General features: G+C 34.1%; 1 protein-coding gene across 1 annotated transcript in view; it reads left to right on the plus strand.

Annotated features, from left to right (window-relative positions):
- CDH18 (cadherin 18) overlaps positions 1 to 14,962 on the plus strand; it is a 986,019-nt gene that overhangs the window by 387,722 nt on the left and 583,335 nt on the right. The gene's annotated exons all lie outside the window — the stretch shown is intronic.

Genomic DNA, 14,962 nt, shown 5'->3' on the forward strand with positions numbered 1-14,962 from the left:
CTCCTTTGAAGGTGCTATCATTCATTTACTTCCTATTTGTGTGTGTTCTCCTTTCAAAATAAAATCACGAATGTTGCTTTTATAAATCCTTTTGGCCAATGATATGTGAGTCTGAATTACTTTTCAAGAGGATATTTGAAAGCCTTTCAAGCAAATTGTCCGTTTTGAAGAGTACTGTAATCAACTATTGCAAAAACAGAAGACTAAAAAGATAGATATGTTTCAATACATTGCTTAAAAGTCAACAATTTGACAAGGGCTGTTAACAGAGGACTCTTGTTTGTATGGAAAGGACTCATGACACAGCAAAATAGGCGTGGGATTTCTTCAAAAGGATTTGAGTTCCAAGAATGCTCAGTCTGGGCATTAGGATTTTGGCTGGAAATACTACTTTGTAACAATTGGATTGAGACAGTTTTTAGACACATGCTGGATTTTACACTTTTGAATTTATGTGTTTTATTCCAGAAAACTATAAAGCCAAAAAACAAACAAAACAAAACAAAAAACCTTACTAGTTATGAACCAATGAACTCATGCCCTTCATAGGGAGGAAATATTTAAATTTCCTCTTATTTTAGTCACAGAGGGCTCATAATCTCTTCTTCCAGCTAATTTAAAGAATTTGGGCCCTTGTGATTGCTCCCAAAACTTTCCCCGTTTTCACTGCCCTCTCCAGGGCCACTCCTTCTATCCCCTCCATACTCCTGGCTTTAGTAGTTTCTAAACATCCACAAACCAGTGTTTACAGAAGAGTCAAAGGTGAGTGCCATTAAGTGGTTGATCAAAAGGTATGGGAGAGGCAGTCTCAACCTGAATGAAATCCAGGCGCTGGGCAGTCGGTGCCCACCTAAACATCAGGTAGTTAGTCCTGTTTCTGCGTGAGTCTGAAGCAAGTTCTTACTTGTGGAACTTCTGGTCCCCAGCCCCTCAGCTCATCAACACTTCACTCAACCCATGGCAGACACTACATTTCCTCCTGCTCAGCTCCCGTGAGTGATGGTGCCATAATTTCTGCTGAGGGCATCTGCTGGTTTCTTCCCGGAAGCCTCTTCAACACCGGAAAGAAGGTAAGGCGGTAGGAATCACAGGAGACTTTAAGGAGACTTTAAGGAGAAATAGAACACATACTCAGTGTCTTAAAGTCCTGACACAAGTACGTTCCTCACATCCAGTTCAATGATGTATATGACATGACAGGTAATGGCTGAATACAATCTCAACACAGTTCTTATGTTTGCTTTGTCAAAAATCATGAAATATCAGGCATAAAACCAAATGAATCACTGAAGTAGTAATTAGTAAAACTGTGTTGTGCACGCACCAAAAAGACCATTCATGGAACCAAAACATGGATTGAGATTCTGGGGCATATTCTTTAAAAGCAACTTACACAGTAAGAAAGCAGTGACCTCTTCACCAGGATTGGTTATAATGTCAGAAATTTCTTAAGCCATAGAAAATTGGTCAGTGGTTACTTCATATCAGTTTTGGGAGCCAGTTTAGTTTTGCTTATGATTTCCAGAGGCATAAGCAAGAAATGACCCAGGCCAAGTCAGTCTTGCAAAATAAGCTAAATGAAGCTTTGCATATATGATTAAACTGATTTCGTATGCTCAGGGAACTCTCAAGTCTGGTTCTGTCTTTTGATTTAAATAACTTCTAGTTCTTTACATTTAAGAGATTGATGTAAAATGTTGGCAATACCAAATGGAGGTTCAGCTGTTCTGTTGGTAACCTAGCTCTTCTGGCATCCTCTTGGCTTGTTGTCTATCTCCTTCATCGGTCATCTGTGTTTTAAACTGGAGTAGCTTTTAGATTTAGTTTGTTTGGTCACAGGTATACAAACTGGAAACTTCTGAGTCTGTTTCAGTGATTTAATTCCACACTTGTAATAGTCATTATTGCCTGTATTTCCATGGTTTCTGTTAATAATGTTGCTAGTTTGATGCTCTGAGGTTGTTAGCAATAGTGGAAATCAGCAGCATCTCTAATGCCTCGTTCAAGTTGGCCTGTGGCAGATATACCTGAATATACTTGTAAACTCATTCCTCTTTAAAGTTTTAATCTGTTGGTGCTGTGGAAACTTTGTAAGAATTTACTAAATGAGAGTGTCTTTTACATCATACAAAATAATTGTGCAGGAATCCTTCCTGAATCACCCTGGCAACAATTCTGTTGGTTTCAACAGGCTGAAATTTTATTCCTTAATGACACCAATTGGATCACAGGCAGAAAAAATTCTCAGACTATAGTCAGACTATAATTAGCTGTAATTACATGTGTATGTACTCAATTAGAATGATTGTTTCTAAATGTATTAAAGTATACAGTGAAATCTATACTAACAAGTAAGTAACAGATAAGCAAACTTCTTTTCTTTTAAATACTACTGGGGGTATGAGCAGAGTAGAGGATCATGAAGTACATTAGGATGTTAAGTACCTTTGAGAGCTGGGGAGTAAATAGCAGCTGGGGAGATGAGAAAATGGAACCTGGATGTACGAACCTAGGGTAAATTTTAGATGCTATGAAATTGCATTCTGACATAAACATCTAAACAAAACTCATTATGTCACATGAAGAAGTGTTTTTTACCAAAATCAGTACTTACAATGATGACAAGTAATCAACTTCCAGAGGTAAAATCTTTTGTATGCAGGCTGCAAGAAGAAGAAACTAAGAATGTTGTACAGTTGGCCCTATCTGAACTTAGAGTTTTTGGTTTTTGTTTTTTTAAATAGTTTGCATTTTTTTAAAGATTTTATTTATTTATTTGACAGAGAGAAATCACAAGTAGATGGAGAGGCAGGCAGAGAGAGAGAGAGGGAAGCAGGCTCCCTGCGAGCAGAGAGCCTGTGCGGGGCTCAATCCCAGGACCCTGAGATCATGACATGAGCTGAAGGCAGCAGCTTAACCCACTGAGCCACCCAGGCGCCCCTGAACTTAGAGTTTTAATTACAGCTCCGTAATAATTGGAGCTCATTGTAGATTTCTCTTGACCAAAAACTCTGAAACTCCGTCTCAGGGAAAACAGCAATTCTTAACATAAAAACATAGTATACTGAACAAAAGGCTATAAAGTGACTGAGTGTAAGCTTGTTCTTCTCATCATGCAACAAGCCAGTAAGAAGCAAGATGTTGGGGTAAGGAATGCCAGCAAACCAAAGAGATGGTGGAGTGCTGTCCTAAAGAACCCTCTTACCTCAGCATAGAATTTGAGTGTCTCTTAGGAAGAGGGAGAAGCAGGAGGAGACTGCACTCAGGAAACGACTTAATGTCTGTAGCTATTCTAATGCTTACAAGGGTCCGAGGAAAGTTAGGAAACTTTCTGTCCTTGGTCAGTTGGTCTGTGTGCAAAAATCTGGTCCTGCCATTCCAGTAAATCTTAAACATGACATTTGTTATTTCTGTAGGTACTTATCTCTTCGGGGGTGGGGGACAGTTCTGAGTCAAGAGCAGTTTTTACGAATCTTAACTGGAAGCAAAATTCCTTCAATGATTAACATGGCTTTGTTGCAGAGCTAAGCAGAAGTTTCCAAGCTAGATGTTAGAGCAGCAAGAGAAACTGAAGGATTGTGGAGTCAGACATGCTAAGTTTCTCCCAGTTACACTAACAAACAATAGTTTCAAAATTCTATCCCACTCGTACTACCCAAGGAATATTTTTCTTCTTCATATATGCATTATATATTTAATAAAATTCTCTTTTTTGCGGAGTGTGGGGGGCGTAATATTTGTTAAGAAAGAGACCTAGGAGCACTGGCTGTTCTACGTGATGTGATGAATCATTAAACTGTACTCCTGAAACTAATATGCTAATATTACACAGTATGTTAACTAACTGGAATTTAAATAAAAACTTGAGACTAAAAACAAACAAACAAACAAAAAAAACTATTTCTTATAAAAACTAAAAATGATAATCAGACATCAGTGATAGGAAAGTGTATTTTATCATAAAATTAAGAAAAATGAGTCTAATAAATATATGCAAAGTATTCGCTTCTGTTTATGGAGACTTTTCTGTTATTTGATATGTAGTAATGATTGCTTCCATTAGAAACTATAGAACAAAATTAGATGTCACTCTATAAGCCATAATTTTCTCTGACATTAGAAAAAACTTGTTAAAATAAGGCTATTAATACTTCCAAGTAGATAAGTATATGATTTGCATTAATAGAAAAATAAAAATAGGTGATAGTAATTTCTTCCTGAAAATAACTTAATAGTAAGTTGTAAAAGAGTACTTCCTTATCGGGAGTCAATAAGCCCTCAGTACATCTTGTCTTTATTTTGGGTCATATCAAAATGACAAAAGCGACATGCACAAAACTGCTGAAACTTTCACTGTCCCCTAATTGAGTCTTTGTTTAAATGGCATAGACATTGATGGGGCATCTGGGTGGCTCAGTATATTAAGTGTCAGACTCTTGGTTTCAGTCCAGATCATGATTTCAGGGTCATGAGATGGAACCCCGTGCCAGGCTTGGTGCTTAGCGTGGAGTCTGCTTGAGATTCTCTCTCTCTCCCTCTACTTAGGCTCTCTCTCTCTAAAATAAATAAATCTAAATGTAAAATAAATAAAATCTTTAAGAAGATTCAATGCATGAGCATTGAAATAATTAGTGAATACATTATATTAGTCTGTCCTTAGAAGCCAGGATTGTTAGTCTCTACAAACACCTGATATGTGATTATGTTCTCCCTTATAAAGAAAATTGGAAATTGGTAGAAAAATGGCATTTTGGAGTAATTGAGATTATGTTTATTCACAGAGTGTCTTATTTTCCTCATGTGCTGCCAGACATCTGGATGAAGACTAAAAATTTTAGCAAAATATTAACATCTTTCCAAGCAGCTAAGTGTTGATTGCATTTTATGTTTCACTCTAAATATTTGATGAAATTTACTTTTATCTATAAAATAATGTACTGTTGCCCTGTTATCTTTATAGTCATTTCTCCAGCATTCCAAAGTTAGGTTATTATCTGATTTGGGAGGAGACAAATGAATAAGCAATGAAATTTTAGAATTGAAAGAGATAAAATTATTGACCAAACTTAGTATCTGTGGTGAATACTTTTAATTATTTTTCTAAATCCTATGTTGGTATTTGTGGCCAATTATAATAAGAATCTCTGGTTGAGCACAGATGCCCATTATTTTCCTGTCAATGAAATGGCCCTGAGTGCTAAAATCATAGCAATTAAAACAAAGTGTCCAAGAAACTACTTGTTAGTCTCATTACTATGAAGGACAGTCTTTGAGGTTCTACTGATTGGAATAATAAAGTAGTTAACTATAAAATTTGAAAATAGGTGAGAATTTTTTCACAAAAATAAGCTGTATCATTGATAGCCAGTAAAATATTTTAGAAGTATAGAAATCAAATGAATAAGCTACATAAAACAATTTTATCTCTATTCTAACTTATAAATGAAATTGGGAAATATATCCCATTTCCTTTAATGCTGAAATAAAATAGAATTACTAGTTAACAGTTCTGCCTGGAACCCACTTAAATAAATTATATGATGTAATGGAAAAGAGATAAAATTAGGTCAGCATAAAGGAAAATTGACTTTAAAATATATAAAAAAATGCAGTTCTTATTATCATAGAATTCTATTTATCCCAAATTTAATACAAAAGGTAAATACATTTTCAATAAGTTGACGGGAATTTTTGTCACTAGATAAAATCTAAAATATGTGTTAAGGAATAGGTACTTAAAAACAACCACAAAAGCCTCAAAAAGAAATGACTATCTTGAGTATTGTTTCATTAGTCACTGGAACATACTATAAACTTTATCTTAGTGAAATCAGTACTACATTAGCAAAGAACATAAGCAGTGAAATAGAGCATGCACAAATTGGTTACAACATACATAATTGTAGGGTGTGTGTAATCACCATTTTTTTGACCGTGAAAAAATTATGGATTGTGTATGAGAGCTGAGAAAGGACTTTTGACCTAGAAGTTTGAAGACATACATACAAAAATTAATTGAAAGTAATTTAGGAGAAACAGCTTGAGTATAATCAACAAGTGGATTAATCTTGAAAAAATAACATTTTCTTCACAGACAGTTTCCTCAAGAAAAAGAAAAAAAAAAAGTGTAAACCTTAAAATTATCTGTATGGCCAAATGAATCGAAATATCAACATTCCAGTTGATGACATAGGACATAAGTATGACAAAGGACTGCTATCTGTACCATACAAAACCACTTCTTACATTTAAAGCAATTTTTATGAGCAGCATATAGTAGATTTTTTTAAAATTACCTGTTATGATGAATTTTGACTTGAAATAATGGACATATGCCATTAACTTGCAAAGTAATCACTGATATTTGAGTTTGTGTGTTTTATTTTACTATTTGTTCCATTTGTTTCATTGTCTCGTGTAACATTTTCTTTTCCTTATTGCCTCCTTTTGAAATCTATTTCCCCTTAGCATTTTAGTTATAGATCATTTTGAGTAAAAGGTAACATTTTTTCTTGATAGTTAAATTAGAGATTCCAAAATACATAATTAAATTCTTATGAATATCATTTGCAAGAAAATGTTAAATCCTTTCTTAATTTAAATTTTATTTTATTTTTTCAGTATTCTAAGATTCATTGTTTACGCACCATACCCAGTGCTCCAGGCAATATGTGCCCTCCTTAATACCCACCCCTGGGCCTTCCCAACTTCCACCCCCTTCCCTCCAAAACTCTCAGGTTGTTTCTCAGAGTCCACAGTCTCTCATGGTTCATCTCCCCCTCTGATTTCCCCCAACTTACTTCTCTCTTCCTTCACCCAATGTCCTTTGTGTTGTTCCATATGCACCACAAGTAAGTGAAACCATATGATAATTGAGTCTCTGCTTGACTTATTTAACTCAGCATAATCTCTTCCAGTCCAGTCCATGTTGATACAAAAGTTGGGTATTCATCCTTTCTGATAAGGCATAATACTCCATTGTATATATGGACCAGATCTTCTTTATCCATTTGTCTGTTGAAGGGCATCTTGGCTCTTTCCACAGTTTGGTCTCTCAAAAAATAAGAGCCCAAAACCTGACAGATTCTCTGGGGAATACTACCAAACATTCAAAGAAGAAAGAATACCTATTCTCCAGAAGGTGTTTCAAAAAATAGAAACAGGAGGAAAACTTCCAGACTCTTTTTATGACGCCAGCATTACCCTGATACCCAAACCAGGCAAAGACCCCACCAAAAAGGAGAATTTCAGACCTATATCCTTGATGAATATGGATCTGATGATTCTCAACAAGATCCTACTAATAGGATCCAACAGTACATTAGAAAGATTATCCACCATGACCGTGCGATTTATCCATGGGATGCAAGGGTGGTTCAACATTCACAAATCAATCAATGTGATAGAACAAATCAGTAACAGAAGAGAGAAGAACCACATGGTCCTCTCAATTGATGCAGAAAAAGCATTTGACAAGATACAGGATCCTTTCCTGATTAAAACGCTTCAAAGTACAGGAATGAGGGAATATTCCTCAATGTCATAAAATCTATCTATGAAAAACCCACAGCAAATATCATTCTTAATGGAGAAAGTCTTCCCTTTGAGATCAGGAACACGACAAGGATGTTCACTCTGGCCACTGTTGTTCAACATAGGACTAGAAGTCCTAGCAACAGCAATAAAGGTAACAAAAAGAAATAGAAGGTATTCAAATTGGCAAAGAAGAAGTCAAACTTTCTCTCTTCACAGATGACATGGTACTTTATATGGAAAACCTAAAGAACTCCACTCCCAAACTACTAGAACTCATACAGAATTCAGTAATGAGAGAGGATACAAAATCAATGTACAGAAATCAGTTGCTTTCTTATACACTAACAATGAAAATATATAAGGGTAAATTAAAGAATTGATTCCATTTACTACAGCATGAAGAACCACAAGATACATGGGAATAAACCTAACTAAAGAGGTAAAGGATATGTACTCGAGGAACTGCAAAACACTCATGAAAGAAATTAAAGAAGACACAAAAAGATGGAAAAGCATTCCATGTTCATGGATCAGAAGAGTGAACATTATTAAAATGTCTATACTGCCTAGAGCAATCTATACTTTCAATGCCATCCCAATCAAAATTCCACTGACATTTTTCAAAGTGTTGGAACAAACAATCCTTAAATTTGTATGCAAACAGAAGAGACCCCAAATTGCTAAGGGAATGTTGAAAAAGAAAAACAAAACTGGGGGCATCACATTGACTGATTTCAAGCTTTACTACAAACTGTGATCACTAAGACAGCATGATACTGGCACAAAAACAGACACACAGACCAGCGGAATGGAGAAGAGAGCCCAGATATGGACCTGCAACTCTATGGTCAAATAATCTTCGACAAAGCAGGAAAAAAACATCCAGTGGAAAAAAGACAGTCACTTCAATAAATGGTGCTGGGAAAATTGGACAGCTATCTATAGGAAAATGAAACTCGACCATTCTCTTACATCATACACAAAGATAAACTTGAAATGAATAAAAGACCTCAATGTTAGGCAAGAATCTATCAAAATCCTACAGGAGAACTTGGGCAGTAACCTCTTTGACACTGGCCACAGCAACTTCTTTCAAGACATGTCTCCAAAGGCAAAGGAAACAAAAGCAAAAATGAACTTTTGGGACGTCATCAAGATCAAAAGCTTCTGCACAGGAAAGGAAACAGTCAACAAAACATATAGGAAACTCAGGGAATGGGAGAAGATATTTGCAAATGACACTACCGACAAAGGGTTGATATCCAAGATCTATAGAGAACTCCTCAAACTCAACACACACACAAAACAGATAATCATGTCAAAAAATGGGCAGAGGACATGAACAGACACTTCTTCAAAGAAGACATACAAATGGCTAACAGAACATGAAAAAATGTTCATCATCATTAGCCAACAGGGAAATTCAAATCAAAACTTCATTAAGATATCACCTTACACCAGTTAGAATGGTCAAAATTAACTAGACAGTAAATGCTAACCTCTTAAAACTAGTTCTTTTCAGTGTCTTTCATGCTTTTTAATTCTCTCTACATGTTAAACCCATACATATTATTAAAACTTTATATAATTAAAATTCACTTATATTCTTGAATGTATTTGTTTTCATTTTGTATTTGCACATCTCTCTTTACTTCTAGTATATTTTTTCTTGGGCTAAAGGAGTTCTTTTATAGTTTACATAATTTATATTAATGGATGGCTAATTTTATTTTTTAAAAAACTATATTTTATTTTATAATTCATATTTGTGATGAGAACAAAAACCCTGGTGACCATTTATTTTCTCTCAGCAATTTAAGACTATTTTGGTCTGGCATTTTAGTTATCTTGCTTAAAATAACCTTGAAGGAGCAGAAACCTTTGAATATTTTATATTTATATATAAGTCTGTATATACAGATCAAGCATATTGTGAACATTTAATAAATTAGATAAATATAAATAAAAATGGGCCAAATGGGGTTTTCTGAGTATTTATGCTTAAGTTTCAACTGTATAGTAAAGGTATAGCTTGATGGCTTTTCAAATTTTGGTGACTTGCAGTCATTTTTCTCTTCAATAATTGTTTCCCACTTTCCTTGCCTCTTGGTTCCGATATAATAAGATTCCCTTCTTAAATAACCCTCTTAAAAGTTTTTACTTTTTGCTTTTGTTTTTCAGTGTATGTATTTTCTAGTCATCTATTTTCAGTTTAGTATCCTTCTCATTTCTAGTCTGTCTTTGAATAATCCGGTTGTTAATTTAGATTCCTTTTTTTTTTTGTTCTAGGATTTTCCATGTAGTTATTTTATATAGACACCAGTTTTCTGGTCAAATTCTACATCTTTTCAACCATTTTTGAACACATCATTCAACTGATTAAAATCTTTTACTGTTAACTTCAATATCAGAGTTATATATAGATCTGTTTCTACTGCCTCTTTTATTTTCTTGGAAATTTTGGGGAAAAAAAATGAAAGTCCTAGAAATCATTAATATTTCTAGTGATGATTTATCACCCTGTCCTCTAATCTGCTGCTAGACTGGAAACATCACTTTAATCCAATCAGGTATGGGCTAATTTATTTTTAAGATCTTATTTATTTAATTGAGAGGGATAGCAGAGAGAGAGAGAGAGAGAGCGAGCACACAAGTTGGGGGTGGGGGGAAAGGAGAAACAGGCTCCCTGCCAAGCAGGACACTAGGATCATGGACTGAGCCAAAGGCAGACACTTAACAAACAGAGCCTCCTACACGCCCTAATCTTCTATTATTTTATATCTTGTTTTGCTGATTTCTAGGCTGCGGACCTCTGAGTCTGAAAGCATGGTGTATTTACCGAGTCTCTTCCTACTTAGAAAGTCCTGAATCTGTTTCCTTGGCACCGTGGTTTCTTTTTTGTCTCTTAGGCATTCATCCTGCACAGGTGGACACTTGGGTAAATGCCTCTAGGGGATTAGTTTCCTTTCTGTTTAAAATATGACCTCTTTAATCCTGGAAGTTTTTACTGCTCTGAGCAAAACTTCTGCCCTAGGAGTTTGGGATGTAGGTGGGTGTATTTAATAAAACCCCTTGCCCTGAAAACTTTTGAGAACTTCCTAGCTTCTTTGCTCCTTCCTATTCTGGGTTTCCTAATCTTAAGATCCACACCAAGAATTGCTAAGTGCCTTGAGGGGGCACAAAGCAGCTTATTGTATACTGGCTCATTTACGTACCGCTAGAATCCTTATTACCTAGGCAGATTTCAGATACTTTCAATGAGATTTTCTTTATTTTTCTGTGTGTTTCTTTTTTTTTTCTTTTTTCCCCCTTCACCTACTTTTATAATTTGAATAAGAAAATTAACAAGAAATAAAACAAGTAACCATCAGTGTTTGTATTTTGCGTAAAGAATCTGAGTTTAACGCAGTATCATGAACTTGTATAGTTTAACATAATGTCAATATGATCACTGTGCCTTCTAAAGCAGTGAGTTCTATGTTGTGTTCTTTCCCATGTAAGGTAATGCTAAGAATTTTACATGTTGATATTACTTACCTACTCAAGTAACTAGAGATCATAAAAAAGAGTACATAGTGAGTTATTTAATGGGTACAGAGTTTCAATTTGGGAAGAAAAAGTTCTGGAAATGCATAATGATGATTGTACGACAATGTAGATGTCCTTATGTCACTAAATTCCATACTTCAAATTTATCATTTTAACCGTTTTTGTGCTATATATTTTTATGACAGAAAGTGCAGATTTAAATCAATAGTTAATAAATTAAATCTAAAATTATTTTAAAAACATAATTACTATATAAAAAAAAAACATAATTACTATTGAATTTTGCTTATGGGTTTTCCCACAGTTAATATAATCTCAAACAGGTGTATTCTTCAATATCTGTGAACACATGAAGCTAGACCTTCTTTTTTTTTATTCAATGTCTTAAATCTTCATTTACTTTCATTAGTCGTTTGGACTCTTAAATATTAAAAAGAAATGCTATATGATGCGTTGTAGAGAACCATAAAATCAAATTCTCTTATATATACACATTATATATGTTAAACATATATGTGTATATTTGCTAAAATATGGTAAGAAAAATAAAAATACAAAGAACCTATTATAAGTGCTCGAGAGAAGGATCTGTGGAGGAGGTCATAGGTGAGGTGGGCCTTGAAAAATATACATAAATATTTCCACAATAATTCAAGTTTTTACTGCCAATCAGAGAACAGTTTATCCTCAATAGTGGTATTAAAGTGTGAATCGTTTTATTAAGTACTCAAACATTTAAACATGTATTTATTAAACACATACACAATTTTTCTCTTTGGGACATTTTTGTCATTTCACAATTTTAGCCAAAATATTGTAAAATTTTCTTCATTTATTGGTCATGAATAGTAGTGTCTATTCTATTTTTCTGGCTCAGGAAGACACAAATTCCAAAATCTTTAATCAGACTTTTACATCCATCCCTAGGAAAGCATTTTCTTTTCATTTTAGCAGTTTCATAGAATAACAGTCTACAATCCAAGGGCAGTTGGGCCCTGTGTTTTTCACCTTGCTGAATTTTGCCAGATACTCTATTGTGCTCCCATTGAAACTAAGGTAGGAAAGACGTTATCAGGGTTCAAACTTGATGCCAAGAAGGAGTTCTTGAGACATCTTTGGTGCAAAAAGGTGATTTTATTAAAGCAAAGAGACAGGACCCATGGGTAGAAAGATCTGCAATGTATTCATGAGGGGTGGCCCATTATATACTTTTAAGTTGGGAGGGGTTTAAGGATAGCCTTAACTCTCTAAGGAATTTTGAAAGAAAGGTTTTCAGGACTTCGAGGGAGCTAGCTCTTGTTGGGAAATTTATTACCATCTAATAAAATCTTAGTCATGGGACCCTTCAGATGTATTTCGGTGGGTTTATATGCTTGAGGGATGATTGCCAAAATCTATCTTTGGAGGGGGTTAAGAAGTTTCCAAAGGAATTTTTATACATTAAAGTAGACTTACAGGATCCTGGTGTTGCGACTGGGGGTGTGGGGTGGCGTGGTCAGGCTAAGATTGCCTTTTGCCCTTAGCAAAGTATTAACATGGAGGCAGTTGAGTCCCTAGAGGAATGTCACTCTGCCTGTTTCAAGGACTTGTGAATGAGCTGTATGTAGGTTTCCTTCATCAAAATCATTCTCTCATGTTTTACCTTACATTGGAGGAAAAATGCAGGCACCTTACTGAAATCCCCTTGACCATATTTCAGTCAGGATTGATCAGCAGAAAGAATCAATATTCTCCTTTCCTATGGGTGCAAAATTACATGGTAAGGCAGCAAAATACAGACTCTTAAATTAGCTATATCCTTTCCCCTAATCTTTGTAACTTTACCTCTGGCTTTGCATAATCTGGGGGCCCTTTGCTTAATTTGTCAGGAAAGGACTGTGATACTTGAATGTTGTTTCTATTGAAAAGTTAATTTTTTAAAGTGTGACCATCTTTCTTCCTTTAAAGCAAAAGCGATGTACAAATTTTCCAAAAATAGAGAAGGAAAGATTATTATTGGTTTATAAGATAATGTTTAAAAGATGAATCTAACACAAAAGGCAACTACCTGATTTTAATAAATGGATAAACTACCCATAGCCTGCTAATTCAAGGAAATTAACAGTTAATAAACTAAATAAGGAGACCCAGAATTAAGAAAAAAAAATTAGACTGTTACCTAGACTATAATTATTCTAAATAGTCGGACTTAAGTCCTTACTTTAAGAGCTTTTATTTACATATAACAGTATAACTCTAAAAAATTCAGTTTGCCCTCTTTTGTATTTACCTTATGACTCCTGAATTATTAAAGATAATAAATATTTTTTAATTTTCAGTTTTGTAACTGGATCTATGGCACAGATTCTCAAATGAGGCAGAGGAGTACATTCATCCTTAGTTTACATGTATCTTTTTGAAGTTGCTTCTCTTAAACAATTTTAAATACTCATCTCTATTGATACACAGTATTCTTTTCTATAACACACCACAATTTTTTGTATCTATGCTCCAAAGATAAGTAATTTAATAAACACAAATAGTTTTCCAAGATTTGAATGAAGTCCACATTCCTGTTATCACAGATCCTTTTTTATTATCTTTTATTTCCTGTTTTCATTTTATACATCTTTTAAGTTGTCACACTCAGTCACCAACATATATAGTTGTACCAATGAATTATATTTACCCTATTGACACATCACATACTTTATGTATTTCAAAGGATTTTTAATCACCAGATACAACACCTTTGACACCATCAAGGTCACTGTGGAAATATGAATAGGAACCTTGAAAAAAAATGATCTTTTGGCGATAGTGCTCCAAGTCATGATGAAAATAGTACCAAGTGAACTAATTTTTAAGTGAAAATAAAGTATTTTGCAGGCAGCAAAGTTTTATTAGTGAGAGTACTTATGATGCAACTAAAGATATTTGGATACTGCTCTAGGGAAGTTTTATAATAATAATATTGCCATAAAACAATAGAGAATCAATACTTTTTTGTATAACTTGTACCAATATCTTGATAACTTTAAAAATAAGAACCAGATTGAAATGAGAAACTCTGGGGTTTTCATTTTTAACACTTTTCTGTGCAAATAGCAATTACCCATGAACTATTTTAATCAAATGCTACAACCACAACTAAGTACAATAATTTTCTGGTTATTTACTATGTTGGTCTTATAAAACATCAAGATTATAAAATTATAAATAAGAAATATTTGTAACTAACTATTAGGATAAGAACCAAACTTAGAAGAAAATATGTAAGAAAATTTTCTAAATCTTCCCATTACAATTAGACTAAAGAATTTTGTTACTTGCCATTAGATCATATAATTAACATATAGTTTAAAAAAAGAGGAAAAGAAAGTCAGCAAAATATACAAAGAAAATTTAGATGTTCTGTTTTACCAAGGTATCTTTGTTTTATTTTATGGCAGACTTAAAAAAGCAAAAACTTAGTGTTGAGTTGGTTTTATTCAGAATTAAATGATTATTTGGTCTCTGCTAAAGAATAGATGCAAAATTTTAGATAAAAAATAAGCATAATGGGTTGGGACTTGTGTTTCAAAACATCTTTATACTCTTTAGAAATATATCGTCTCCTCCTGCCCCTCTATTCTTATATGTCAAGGCTACCAGAAAAACAGCAACTTCAACTGGTTATTTGTCAAGCATTTTTTATTCAAAAGCTAAGAGGGTGCTGAACCATAAGCTAAATTTTTTTCAGTGTTGGATTCAAGACTCTTTTTAGATCTTTTTTAGAAAGGAATGAAGAGTAGGGAGTCATGCAAGACTGAGATTAAAGACAATAGAACAGCTATGAGCTTTGTGATCATGGGCCATTTAACTCACCATTTGATTTACTTTATTCATGTATAAAATT

Source organism: Mustela erminea, chromosome 3, assembly GCF_009829155.1.
Source record: "Mustela erminea isolate mMusErm1 chromosome 3, mMusErm1.Pri, whole genome shotgun sequence".
Lineage (NCBI taxonomy): Eukaryota > Metazoa > Chordata > Mammalia > Carnivora > Mustelidae > Mustela > Mustela erminea.